Raw genomic sequence first — 14,860 nt, 5'->3', positions numbered from 1 at the left:
GAGCACTTATTTACCCTGTCTGTAAAAAAAAATTGGGCTGTAGGCATGGATTACTTATCATCAGAATGATTTATTATGGCTTTCCAACCTTATAAAGACTGGCAAATAAATGGTTGTTGAGTAAAGCTGTTTATCCAGCTGGCCTCTTCAAACACTGCCCTCTTCATCCATCCGTTACAGAATCAGTGTTACCAAATTTTTACTACTCCATATACGAGCAGCATGATGCAGGGACAGATACCCTGATTCCAGCAATGTGTCACTTACTGGGCTTCTTGTAGCAGTTTTCAGGTTCCCTTTAAATAAACTAAAGGAGTGAGAGACAGAAAAAGAGCAAGACCCGAGCACCACGCAATACTCGTCAGTACTTGGTACTGGATCGACCACTTAAATGGTCGACGAGCACGCTCGCCCTTCGCCAATGTTCATACATAGTCAGGGTGAGACTTGAAAGTTCAGAGATACTCTGATAAAACCCTATGTCAGTCTAAACATATAGCTAATTCTAAACGAAGAAAACCATATTAAATGTCAAACAACAAAGATAAAGAAATTAAACCAGTAATTTTCCAAAAGTGTATAAGTAAATAAGCATTTAACTGTCCCAGAAAGTGAGATTTCTGAAGCCTGTTGCTTATATTTTCTTACAGATCTGAAGCGGTTTCAAATCTGCAGTATGCCATATCCGCATTTCAGTGTTTTTCACCCATTTTACTTGATTTAAAAAAAAAAAAAACGCATGTAAAAATGCTGCCACGATACACGCTTTTGGTCCAGAAATATCTGGATACTTACCGTAATGTGTGCACATACCCTAAAAGACGTGCCTGGTACATTATACAAGATTTTCACAGTGCTCATGCTGGAGATGTGAAATACCTCAAGTTATGTCTGTCCTGAAAGACTACTACAGAAGCTTCTAGAGTATTTTAGCTTGACATACTTACCAATGGCATGAATGTGAAAACTGATTAAATGTATCTATATTGATTTACTTACTGATAAATCACAAACCAAAACCACTATGAAATCGCATTGAAGCTTGAATTCACCCGGCCAATTTTTACAATTCTGACCACTGTCACTTCATGAGGTAATAGCTCTGGAACGCTTCAATGGATCCCACTGATTCTGAGATTGTTTTCTCCTTACATATAGCACTTCATGATAGTGGTACATTCATGTAGAATTTTTTTTAGTTTCTATGTGAAAACATTGTCAAAATTTAACAATTGCAATTTTTATATCTTTAAACCAGTTATCATGCGGTACAAAATAATTTATAACGTATGTCTAATTTACATCAGCCCAATTTTTGAAACACATTTGTTTGCAAGGAGGTTAGAAGGGATAAATGTTTATCAGCAAACCATTTTTTTAGGGACCACTTCAAGTTTGATGTGACTTTGAGGGGTCTATATGACAGAAAATACCCAAAAGAGACACCATTCTAAAAACTGCACACCTCAAGATGCTCAAAACCACACTGGAGTGGTTAAAGGGGGCCATGTCACATTGGCAGAGCCCCTGAGGTGCCAGAACAGGAGAACCCCCCACAATAAGTGACCCCATTTTACAAAATGCTCCTTTCAATCAATTCATATAGGGGTGCATTGATAATATTGACACCACAGGTGTGTCACAGAATTTTATACCATTGTGCAGTGATGAAAAAATAATTACATTTTTACCACAAAAATGTTGTTTTAACCCCAGATTTTACATTTCCACACAGGGAAATTAGTAAAAATGGCACCAATGGCTACCACCGACCGTGGGCATTGCCGCATGGTGTCAGTTCTCATAGAGTGCTCACACTCGCTTTTGATCTCAGAGTACTCGGAGGGAGTGTGAGATTGACACGCCGAACATGAACGGCGGGAACGCACCTCCCACAGCGCTGTACATGTACGGCGCATGTCAGAAAGGAGTAAAATATTTTTTTTTCTTGCAATCTTTCTAGATTACTACATATATCATGAATACATTCTTTATTATGGAATACCACTTTCAATTTTTGTGAATTAATTAAGCAACTAACGTCATTTCCACTATGTTTAATCAGCTATTAAGTACAGTTTGTTGGCAGTAGTATAGTGATACGACTGAGGACATTTTAGTCCGAAACAACCTACTGCTGTGTTGTTGTTTTTTTAATGAAATGAAATAAAGGATTGGGTGAGCTGAAAACATTCCATTACTATGTACTATACATAGGCAGGGTGAGAGTACACGGATCATAGGATCTACCTGAGATGTTTAGCGCCAGCCAAGTATATACACATCTAAATCTATCTATCTATCTATCTATCTATCTATCTATCTATCTATCTATCCTGTACATATCAATATATACTGTATATGTAAAAAAAAACCCAAGAAAGGCTCAATACTTGAGCCGAAACATTGCATACTTTCGACATGGTATAAGCTTCTTCAACTTTTCTGTCAAGCCACAGCCCGGGTTTTTCTGTAAAGTTCGAGTTCGGGGGCGGAGATGACACGAACTTGCATCCGAACCCCAAACTTGGGACTTTACAGATATCGGATGGAGTGGGGGGGTTGTAAAAGAAAGAATAAAATTAATAATAAACATTATAATTATACTTACCTGTCCAGCGTCCGCCCGTCTTGATGTCTCCCGGCCGCATCTGCTTCCGGGGCTGCTCATTACCTTCTGAGTAGTGAGGTCACCGCACGAACACTGCCGGAAAAAGCCGAAGACTGCCGAGTGCAGTGAATACCGCCAGAAGGTAATGAGCAGCCCCGGAAGCAGGGCCAGCCCGAGAGATTACGGTGCCCTAGGTGAAACTATTTTGTTGCGCCCCTAAGCGCGCCGCGGCAAATTTTAGGCCACGCCTCTGACCACACCCATTCATAACTAGTCACACCCATATCCACGTCCCAACCACACCCATTTAGCACTGCTGATCACACTGTTTCATAAAGAATAATTATAAACAAAAAAATATGGCCACACAGTGCTCCATACTGTATAATGGCCACACATGATGCTCCATACTGTATAATGGCCACACATGATGCTCCATACTGTATAATGACCACACATGATGCTCCATACTGTATATTGGCCGCACATGATACTTCGTACCGTATAATGGCCACACATAGCTCCTCCTACACACGCGGCTGCGCTCCGTACACACGCGCTCCACTCCATACACCTCGTACACACGCGGCTCCGTTCCGTACATTTCGTACACATTTAGCTCTGCTCCATACACCTCATACACACACGACTCCGCTCCGTACACCTCATACACACGGCTCCGCTCCGTACACCTCATACACACACGGTTCCACTCCATACACCTCATATACATTCAGCTCCGCTCCATACACCATTTGCCTTTTGAAAAGATTTTTTATAATTTTTTCTATTTTTTCTCTGGCGCCCCCTTAGGGTCGGCGCCCTAGGCGGCCGCCTAGTTCGCCTATACGTTCGGGCCGGCCCTGCCCGGAAGCAGATGCGGCCGGGAGACAGCTGGACAGGAGGATGCATTGCTGGGCAGGTAAGTATAACATTCATAATGTTCATTATTAATTTTATGTTTTCTTTTACAGCCGCCCTGGACCCGAACTGTAACACGGGTTTCACATGGAAACCCGTGTTCGGGACCTTGTGACTGAACACTATGTGCTCAGTACGGGTCTAGAACTTTACAGTTAAGGTTCGCCCATCCCTACTCATTATATATATATATATATATACAGAGTAAAGAGAAGCTATCACCATGCTTTTTTCTACCTCATCTGAGAGCAGCGTAATGTAGGAAAAGAGGACGTGATTTCAACAATCTGTCACTCAGTGGGTGCAGCAGAATGTAGCAGAGCTCTGAAAGCTAACCCCACCCACACCACAGCTTTCTGTGTACATTGTCTATTGTCAGTAAGCTGCTAATCAGTGCTGTGGGTGTGGTTGGACAAGACTGCACTTGAATTGTAGTCCCATAGTTTTAATCTCCTGATGATAAAACACTCATTGTATTGAAAGGACAGCACAAAGCCTAATAAGTGACACATCATTTAAATCAGTGTCTTGGCCCCTACCTCATACTGCCCTCAGATTACATAGCAAAAACCTGCTGACTGAGTCCCTTTAAAAGTGTGTTGCTTTATTTAAAACTGTTGCTTCAAATAGGTCTATGTTTTATTAATTTTTATCCCATTATAAACCTATCAACATGAAATGTGTAATTTAGAAAGTTGCCGGATCCATACAGAAAAGCATATTAAGTCCAGATCAGTGTCAGGGCATTAAAGATTTGAGGAACTCAGTGTCCGATCACAAAGTAGCACAGAATGATATACTGCGACCTGGCTATTGACAATAGTGTTGGGAGCAGGTATGGATGCAGCGAGGATTAAGCAGTATAACTGTGAATGTTACATGGCACATAAGAGTATGAACACCAACAAAGTGTGACAGATTAATGGGCCTCCCTGGGGAGCGAAGGGGTGTTGTGTCAGGCGGAAGGTTGTACCGATATACTGTCACTCTGATATGTAAGTGTGTGGATGAAATGAGTGTTTAGGAGTAATAAATGTAGGAAGGTGATGGAATCTAATGTCTGACTGTGATCTAGCAGTAATGCACTACAATAGGATAGGAGACACCGGGGCATGGGATGAAATGAGAACTGAGTGCACTAAGGGACAGATGAGCAAAACAAAATCTGTCTTTGTTAGCACTGTATGTGTATGTATCAGGGCTCTTTTTGATTCACTTATGCCAAAAAAACAGTAAAATTCCGACCTACTACTATACAAAGTGGGAGTATCGTCCGGGGAGCATCAGTGGAGTAAACCAGTCCAGAGAGATGTTCTAGCTTTAAGACTGCTTGTGGGTATTTAACGGTGCATACACCAATTCTGCTCTAACAAGATGCTGGGAGACTAAGAAAAAAAATACAGGCAGCCATGAAGTTAATACAAATGCGGAAAATAGAGCGCCCATGTAAGAAAACACTCGGTATACACACAATGTGAAAAGTAATGGGCAACACAATGGAGAATTCAATGTCTTTGTGTACCAGCACTTAAAAGGGTCTTACAGAAGAAGAAAATGCTTTCTGCCTCTTTACAGTCAATGAACTTCCATCAGAGGAATAAAAAACCTTACACAAGACAGGGGAAGAAAAGAAGGTAGCGAAAAAAGAAATAGATGAGCGAGGTACGTGGTACTGGCTGCTTATGTTTATATGGCAGAAATGTCAAATTAAATGGTTGTCCACTACTAGGACAAATACCTCCCGATCTGAATGTTTGGCCTTGTTAAAATAAAATCACCTATACTCACTTCCCGTCCTGGCACCGTTCCAGCAGTGTTGGCTCTCGCGTTCCTGAGGCTTACATGAGGTCATTATGGGAATCCCATACGGCTATGAATTAATGGAATATCAGTCTTGTTCTGGCCATATGTAAGCCCAGCCTAAGCTATGAATTACTGGTCTTGGCCATATGTAAGCCCTGCCTAAATCTGATGGTGCCTTTCCATAGAATAACCCTAACTCTGGATTTGTGTCCAGGTCCCATTTCAGAACTCCAGATTCATTGAGATAAAACCAGTGCCCTGGGAGACAGTTTTCAAATGGCTCTAACATACAGGTTCAGTAAGTAATATAAAATATATGTATTTTTGGTATTCAGATACATGTACAGGGCCCCTGTATTTTTGCAGAAATGTAATTTGGGTTAGAACACCAACTATTGTATTTACTAGTTTAATTTCAAGTCATTAGCTTTATGAGACGTCTGCTGTTCTTTATTTCTTTGCTACATGCTTGATATGACTTATTTTATTTACAAGAAATAATCTAAAGTCAGATCTAGACCTCTGCTATTTCCATAAGCCTTGATATAATGTCATTATATAAAATGACATATCGTGACTCATGACTCATGAGTAAGACTGCCTAGTGCAGTCGAAATGCGTCGACTGGGTCATGTCGACCATGTAAATTTTTCTTTTGTATGCACCATATTATCTTTTGAAAAATACAAAGAAAAGGAAAATCCAGTCGTGTTGAGCCGGACTCCAATTTTTTCTACTTTCTCTAAAAATACTGCCAACAGAATCATTTTTGTATATTCGTATGTCTTTACATTAATCATAATATATCCAGAAATGTTCACATTTACATTTGTGGTCATGTTGCTTTCTGGGATTGTAGCAACAAGTAAAACCTATGTACATACAGTATGCTCTGAGATGGAGAAGAATATTAGACATGACAGCTTTGTGGTCATTTATGATGCAAATAAACACAATAAAAAGAAGAAGAGTTGCTCATTGCCTGTATCGCATTAATGGACTCCTTTTTTCATGACACATGTTTTCTGTGGCTTTTGTATTGATTTGTGCATGTAATTGTGCAGATTGCAGCACAAGCAGCCATTTGCTCCTTAGTCTGGTCAGTACTGAGAAAAGTAAAATTACACAATGAAAACAATGTGGAATAGGAAAATTACAAGGGTCTCTAACATTAGACATGAAAGTGTTAGTAATAGCTGCTGTTATGTCATGCGATCCCTGCTGCCAATCAGCGCTGGATTGACATCAGGAGCAGCGCTCTTACTTCCCCCAGATATCTGATTTGTCCAAAGGTGAGGAGAGTAAAGACAGCACTGATTGGCCTCAGGGATTGTGTGACATAATAATGTCACACGAGCCCTGGGACAGCCACTACCGACACCGCTGGAATGGCAACGGGACCGGAGGTGAGTATAGCTCTTAATATTTTACTGGGGCGGGGAAAACTTAGGGGATGTCTAACTAATGGACAACCCGTTTAATGTTTGGAGATGCAATATCTTGTAAAATGTAACCATTTTACATTTCTTTTTTTAATAATCTCAGACATTTATGTTATTGTAGATAATCATAAAAAAGGACTCTGCTTATTATTTATTGTAGTTTTACTCTTTGCCTGGATGAAGTAGCCATGATTCTGTCCCATTACAAGACACCTACATTTTATCAATTATTAACAGGGCATACTTACCCTTTTCAGCACCTTCAGTATCTCACCAAACATTGCAATAGGTGTATGTGCTCCGTGTACATCATACATCACACACAGAAAAAAGGCAATACATTTGATGTCTTTTGGAAAAATTCTATTTGTCCTTGGTGTTCTAAAATACTGTAAGTATAAAAAATCAAAAATGTGTGTGAAGAAACAGGAATATGAAAGATGCTCAGTAACCATGCTTTCTGCTTGCCGTAATGGGGTGTACTGGTTCTTCTACTGGAGACTTAGCAGACAGACAAAGATAGTGTCTGGGCCTCACCATCTCTAATGGAATTTGAAACTCAAATTTAAAATATTTCTTAATTTTCCTTTTTTACCCTCCTGGATCAATTATCCATCAATTATGTTATTAAACCAGAGATTGTGCAGCCATAGAAAGTGCTGTGCAGAATGTGATTACTTCTAGGAAACTGCACCAACGACAATTAGGAGGCTCCTAAATGGCTCTTTAAATGTTGGTGCTCCAATCCATATTTTTATTCTCTTCCCTAAACCTTTGGTGGAAAGCAGTAAGTAGAAAAGAAAAATCTGAATAATATTTGTCGAGTTCCTTGTGTGATTGAAAATTTGAATTATTTCAGATCACAATTTCCTGACAAGCTAGTTTGAATTACAGGGAGAAATCTGCAATGATTGCGCAAAGTATCTGCACAGATGGACCATAAATATGCTGTTTGAACTACCAATCTCAATCTCTTTGTGCTTGGGCAGGAATTGCGAGGCAGAATTAAGTCTTCATAGTGTGCGTTATTGCACAGAACATTTGTTTTGATGCTTCAATAAGCATTAATTGTCTGTAGCGGAGAAAAAAAGGAGAAAGGTTAAGTGGCAGCAAGTAGGGCAACATATACCCACATACAAGTATGGAGCAAAGCCAAAAACCCTATTAATATAATAGTCTTGAGCTGATCTTCTGTCTATTCTTTCTATCCTTAACTTTATAATATAGATTTCTCTTTGTACTTTGTAATAAACTTGTACTCAAAACAAAATCAAATCTAAAGAAATAGAACTAGACTTCCCAAACCTTTTCGTCCATACTCATCAAACCATGATAGTCTATGGCCTCATCAGCAGTCAGCATCCACAACAACAAAAGGTAAACAGAATATTTAGAGAACTAGCAATGGTGACCAAGTCCCACTATAATAACAAGGCCCTCAGTGTCAGACACTGCACCACAGTACAAACAACAGTTCCCTCAGGATCAGACATTATGACACAGTGCCAAAAGTTTCCACAGTATTAGACAGTCAGTCACATTACCAACAATTCCCCACAGTACAGAGCCTCCAATATCAGACACAGTGCCACAGTACCAACAACAATTCCCCACAGTATTAGTCCCCGTGCCACTGTACCAACAATTCCCCACAGTAATAGACCCCGTGCCACTGTACCAACAATTCCCCACAGTATTAGACCCCGTGCCACTGTACCAACAACAATTCCCCACAGTATTAGTCCCAGTGCCACTGTACCAACAACAATTCCCCACAGTATTAGACCCCGTGCCACAGTACCAACAACAATTCCCCACAGTATTAGACCCAGTGCCACTGTACCAACAACAATTCCCCACAGTATTAGACCCCGTGCCACTGTACCAACAATTCCCCACAGTATTAGACCCCGTGCCACTGTACCAACAATTCCCCACAGTATTAGACCCCGTGCCACTGTACCAACAACAATTCCCCACAGTATTAGACACAGTGCCACAGTACCAACAACAATTCCCTACAGTATTAGACCCCGTGCCACTGTACCAACAATTCCCCACAGTATTAGACCCCGTGCCACTGTACCAACAATTCCCCACAGTATTAGACCCAGTGCCACTGTACCAACAATTCCCCACAGTATTAGACCCCGTGCCACTGTACCAACAATTCCCCACAGTATTAGACCCCGTGCCACTGGACCAACAACAATTCCCCACAGTATTAGACCCCGTGCCACTGTACCAACAATTCCCCACAGTATTAGACCCCATGCCACAGTACCAACAACAATTCCCTACAGTATTAGACCCAGTGCCACTGTACCAACAACAATTCCCCACAGTATTAGACCCCGTGCCACTGTACCAACAATTCCCCACAGTATTAGACCCCGTGCCACTGTACCAACAATTCCCCACAGTATTAGACCCCGTGCCACTGGACCAACAACAATTCCCCACAGTATTAGACCCCGTGCCACTGTACCAACAATTCCCCACAGTATTAGACCCCATGCCACAGTACCAACAACAATTCCCTACAGTATTAGACCCCGTGCCACTGTACCAACAACAATTCCCCACAGTATTAGACCCCGTGCCACTGTACCAACAATTCCCCACAGTATTAGACCCCGTGCCACTGTACCAACAACAATTCCCCACAGTATTAGTCCCAATGCCACTGTACCAACAATTCCCCACAGTATTAGACCCCGTGCCACTGTACCAACAACAATTCCCCACAGTATTAGACCCCGTTCCACTGTACCAACAATTCCCCACAGTATTAGACCCCGTGCCACTGTACCAACAATTCCCCACAGTATTAGACCCCGTGCCACTGTACCAACAATTCCCCACAGTATTAGACCCCGTGCCACAGTACCAACAACAATTCCCCACAGTATTAGACCCCGTGCCACTGTACCAACAATTCCCCACAGTATTAGACCCCGTGCCACTGTACCAACAATTCCCAACAGTATTAGACCCAGTGCCACTGTACCAACAATTCCCCACAGTATTAGACCCCGTGCCACTGTACCAACAATTCCCCACAGTATTAGACCCCGTGCCACTGTACCAACAATTCCCCACAGTATTAGACCCCGTGCCACTGTACCAACAATTCCCCACAGTATTAGACCCCATGCCACAGTACCAACAACAATTCCCTACAGTATTAGACCCCGTGCCACTGTACCAACAACAATTCCCCACAGTATTAGACCCCGTGCCACTGTACCAACAATTCCCCACAGTATTAGACCCCGTGCCACTGTACCAACAACAATTCCCCACAGTATTAGTCCCAATGCCACTGTACCAACAATTCCCCACAGTATTAGACCCCGTGCCACTGTACCAACAACAATTCCCCACAGTATTAGACCCCGTTCCACTGTACCAACAATTCCCCACAGTATTAGACCCCGTGCCACTGTACCAACAATTCCCCACAGTATTAGACCCCGTGCCACTGTACCAACAATTCCCCACAGTATTAGACCCCGTGCCACAGTACCAACAACAATTCCCCACAGTATTAGACCCCGTGCCACTGTACCAACAATTCCCCACAGTATTAGACCCCGTGCCACTGTACCAACAATTCCCAACAGTATTAGACCCAGTGCCACTGTACCAACAATTCCCCACAGTATTAGACCCCGTGCCACTGTACCAACAATTCCCCACAGTATTAGACCCCGTGCCACTGTACCAACAATTCCCAACAGTATTAGACCCAGTGCCACTGTACCAACAATTCCCCACAGTATTAGACCCCGTGCCACTGTACCAACAATTCCCCACAGTATTAGACCCCGTGCCACTGTACCAACAGTTCCCTTAGTATCAGACATTATGGCCCAGAACCAAAAGTTCCCCAAAGCATTAGACACTCTGCCTCAGTACCAACAACAGTTCCCTCAGTACCAGACATTTTAGCACAGTACCAAAAATTCCCCACAGCATTAGAGACTCTGCCACAGTACCAACAGTTCCCCACACTACTAGACCCTGTGCCGCTGTATCAGCAACAGTGGCTTCAGTATAAGACACTATGCCACAGTACAAAACAACAGTTCCCCGCAGTATTGGACACTGTGCCGGAGTGCCGACAACAGTATCTTCAAAGTCAGACATTATACTGTGCCACAGTACTGCCAACAGTGCCCTCATCATAAGACACTAATAAGTCCTGAAAAGAAGATGTGGCCAGGTGACTATGGAATCTGCGATGCTTTATCAGTGACTGTAAGGGACATTACATGTGAGACTCATCACATTTTGAGAAGAACTAGTTTAAAGAGATGAATTGGAAAAAAGAAAATTTTAGAACATCTCAGAATTCCAATAAACAATGATTATAGCTGTTACTTAAAACACTGCTGTTCTGTTCGGGTCATAGTGACCCGAAGAGAATTTGTGAGGCCCTGTAGATATTTTTCTATAAGTTTCTAAAACTTGAGGTTACTTGACTTTTCCTCATTTGGGGGGACCTATTTATGAGTATTTTTTTTGTTAATGTTTACTTTTTGCTACACGCCGATTTGTACACTTGTCGTGTTCAGGTCATAGTGACCCGGACACATTTTTTACAGCTGTGAGGCCATATTTTCAGTGAAATAAAGGAGTTATAACCTCAGTTGGGTCTATTTATTGCATCTACTATTGTATATCAATTTATTTATTTCCTAATTTATTTCAATGGGGTAGTACACGCGCTCTGCCGGGTGTATGCATTGAGATCTGCGCACCATAAAAATGGTTTTATATTGATGTATTTTTGGTGCACAGTCTATACTAAAATGTAGAGCGCATCCAGAGAGATCACTAGGTGTGCACTACAAGTGTATATTCTGCGCAGAACGGACTGCGCAGAACGCGCTGTGTAAGAGGGCCTTATTTTGTAAAGCTGAGCTCTAAAGGCCTGCAAATGACTTTTTTTTGGCTAAGTAAGTCTATCTTCCTGGCTTATCTCCTTGTTTTCAGAACGGAAGGAGCAGCAGGCCTTGTACAGAGCATCCAGCAACATACTCAGGAAAGGGAAACCATTGCCACCACAAGCACTTCTACCCCCATGGCCTCTACCAGCGGTGCTTCCAGATAAAAAGAAATAGGTGCAGCTATTGCGCTTATTCTTGTGATAATAAAACAAGTATTACATGTTCTGGATGCAAAAAAATCTTATGCAAAGCCCATGTTTATTGTTCTTCATTCAAGAATACATACAGTACAGACCAAAAGTTTGGACACACCTTCTCATTTCAAGATTTTTCTGTATTTTCATGACTATGAAAATTGAACATTCACACTGAAGGCATCAAAACTATGAATTAACACATGTGGAATTATATACTTAACAAAAACGTGTGAAACAACTGAAATTATGTCTTATATTCTAGGTTCTGCAAAGTAGCCACCTTTTGCTTGGATGACTGCTTTGCACACTCTTGGCATTCTCTTGATGAGCTTCAAGATGTAGTCACCGGGAATGGTTTTCACTTCACAGGTGTGCCCTGTCAGGTTTAATAAGTGGGATTTCTTGCCTTATAAATGGTGTTGGGACCATCAGTTGTGTTGTGCAGAAGTCTGGTGGATACACAGCTGATAGTCCTACTGAATAGACTGCTAGAATTTGTATTATGGCAAGAAAAAAACAGCTAAGTAAAGGAAAACGAGTGGCCATCATTACTTTAAGAAATGAAGGTCAGTCAGTCCGAAAAATTGGGAAAACTTTGAAAGTGTCCCCAAGTGCAGTTGCAAAAACCATCAAGCGCTACAAAGAAACTGGCTCACATGAGGACTGCCCCAGGAAAGGAAGACCAAGAGTCACCTCTGCTATTGAGGATAAGTTTATCCGAGACACCAGCCTCAGAAATCGCAGCTCAGATTAGAGACCATGTCAATGCCACACAGAGTTCTAGCAGCAGACACATCTCTACAACAACTGTTAAGAGGAGACTGTGCAGCAGGCCTTCATGGTAAAATAGCTGCTAGGAAACCACTGCTAAGGACAGGCAACAAGTAGAAAAGACTTGTTTGGGCTAAAGAACACAAGGAATGGACATTAGACCAGTGGAAATCTGTGCTTTGGTCTGATGAGTCCAAATTTAAGATCTTTGGTTCCAACCACTGTGTCTTTGTGCGACTAAGAAAAGGTGAACGGATGGACTCTACATGCCTGGTTCCCACCGTGAAGCATGGAGGAGGAGGTGTGAGGGTGCTTTGCTGGTGACACTGTTGGGAATTTATTCAAAATTGAAGGCATACTGAACCCGCATGGCTACCACAGCATCTTGCAGCGGCACGCTATTCCATCTGGTTTGCTTTTAGTTGGACCATCATTTATTTTTCAACAGGACAATGACCCCAAACACACCTCCAGGCTGTGTAAGGGCTATTTGACCAAGAAAGAGAGTGAAGGGGTGCTATGCCAGATGACCTGGCCTCCACACTCACCAGCCTTGAACCGAATCGAGATGGTTTGGGGTGAGCTGGACCGCAGCGTGAAGGCAAAAGGGCCAACAAGTGCTAAGCATCTGTGGGAACTCCTTCAAGATTGTATTCCCGGTGACTACCTCTTGAAGCTCATCAAGAGAATGCCAAGAGTGTGCAAAGCAGTCATCAAAGCAAAAGGTGGCTACTTTGAAGAACCTAGAATATAAGACATAATTTCAGATGTTTCACACTTTTTTGTTAAGTATATAATTTCCACATGTGTTAATTCATAGTTTTGATGCCTTCAGTGTAAATGTACAATTTTCATAGTCATGAAAATACAGAAAAATCTTGAAATGAGTAGGTGTGTCCAAACAAAGACATTTTCCAGTGGCTTACTCTGTCCCATGAAAATACATGCACACTCAACAAAACAAAGTGTGCATATGTAAACGAGATGAGAGTAATAGCTGTCAGTTAAAACATTACGGGTGACAACTATTAAAGATCTTGACCCAGAAGCAAGAAAAAAACTAAAGAAAATAAATAGCAGATAAGCATGACCTATAGGTTCTGACTGAAAAAAAAATTTTAAGTTATCGAAATAGGTAGAATCTCTAATGTATTTATATTAAATGCTTTAATAAATATTTAATGGGCTGCTCTTTTCTACTAGCTATCTGAATATAACAGGCAGGTTAAAAGGTTAAAAAAATGTCAAAATATGTGTGTGTGAAGGATGACATTAGCCTGCCATGTAAATAAAAGGGAGATAAAGAATAATAAAGTGAACTGATATAAATGCATACTGCAATGTGACCTGCGCTGATAGTGCTGGTAGAGGAAAAATACTTATTCATTGATACAATCAGAGGAGCGTTTTATTAAATTGTATGTAGGGAGCAAGAAACATGAGAAGCGGTATGAAGCAGTATGAGGAAATCTGGGGATTTATATGAAAAGAAAATAAATAGGAATTGATGGGCCATGACTAGGGTCATGCAGAATCAATATAGTGAAATGCTTGGCCAGACTGCCTGTATGACAGGTACTTTGTAGTCACTGGAGGAATAGGCACGGATGCGGTTTGGCTCCCTGTCCTTCTGTCTCTTGTGTTCCTCCTGTGCTCAGCAAATGTTTGCATACTGATGTAGCAGGTCTCTGTGTGTGCTTTGTGAAGAGAAGAGAACTAGACAATTTCCTAGCGATCCTATCACTGGCAACTTACAACCACAGGAGATTTTCCTCTAACTCTATTTTTAAAGGCTATTCATTCCCTACAACTACGTTGTTTTATTACAGCACCAGTATTTATCCTGCTGTTTATTCTGTTACCTTAATACGCAGGTTTTCTAAAGAAACACTGTACAATTGATATTCTAATGTGCTTGCGATTTTACTATAAGCAGAAAGGTAATGGAAAAATATGGCTGAATCTATAAGCCTATTGTTATTTAAAGTTATATATGGCGGAAACTGGAGAGCTAAAGCCTAGTTATAAGAAACCCACATTTCGTAAGAAGATGAAGACAGAATTGTATGAAAGAATGTGAATGCTACTGACAGAGGTATATCTAGGGTTTCCGGCACCCAGTGAGTGAAGCAGCCATGTGATAACGGCTGGAGCTAGCAA

General features: G+C 41.5%; 1 protein-coding gene across 10 annotated transcripts in view; it reads right to left on the bottom strand.

Annotated features, from left to right (window-relative positions):
• The window catches only part of ADGRB2 (adhesion G protein-coupled receptor B2), a 666,055-nt gene that overhangs the window by 488,885 nt on the left and 162,310 nt on the right, over positions 1–14,860 (bottom strand). The window lies entirely within an intron of this gene.

Source organism: Ranitomeya variabilis, chromosome 3, assembly GCF_051348905.1.
Source record: "Ranitomeya variabilis isolate aRanVar5 chromosome 3, aRanVar5.hap1, whole genome shotgun sequence".
NCBI classification, from domain to species: domain Eukaryota; kingdom Metazoa; phylum Chordata; class Amphibia; order Anura; family Dendrobatidae; genus Ranitomeya; species Ranitomeya variabilis.
The sequence above is the reverse complement of the archived record's forward strand: the minus strand, read 5'-3'. Positions and strand labels throughout refer to the sequence as shown.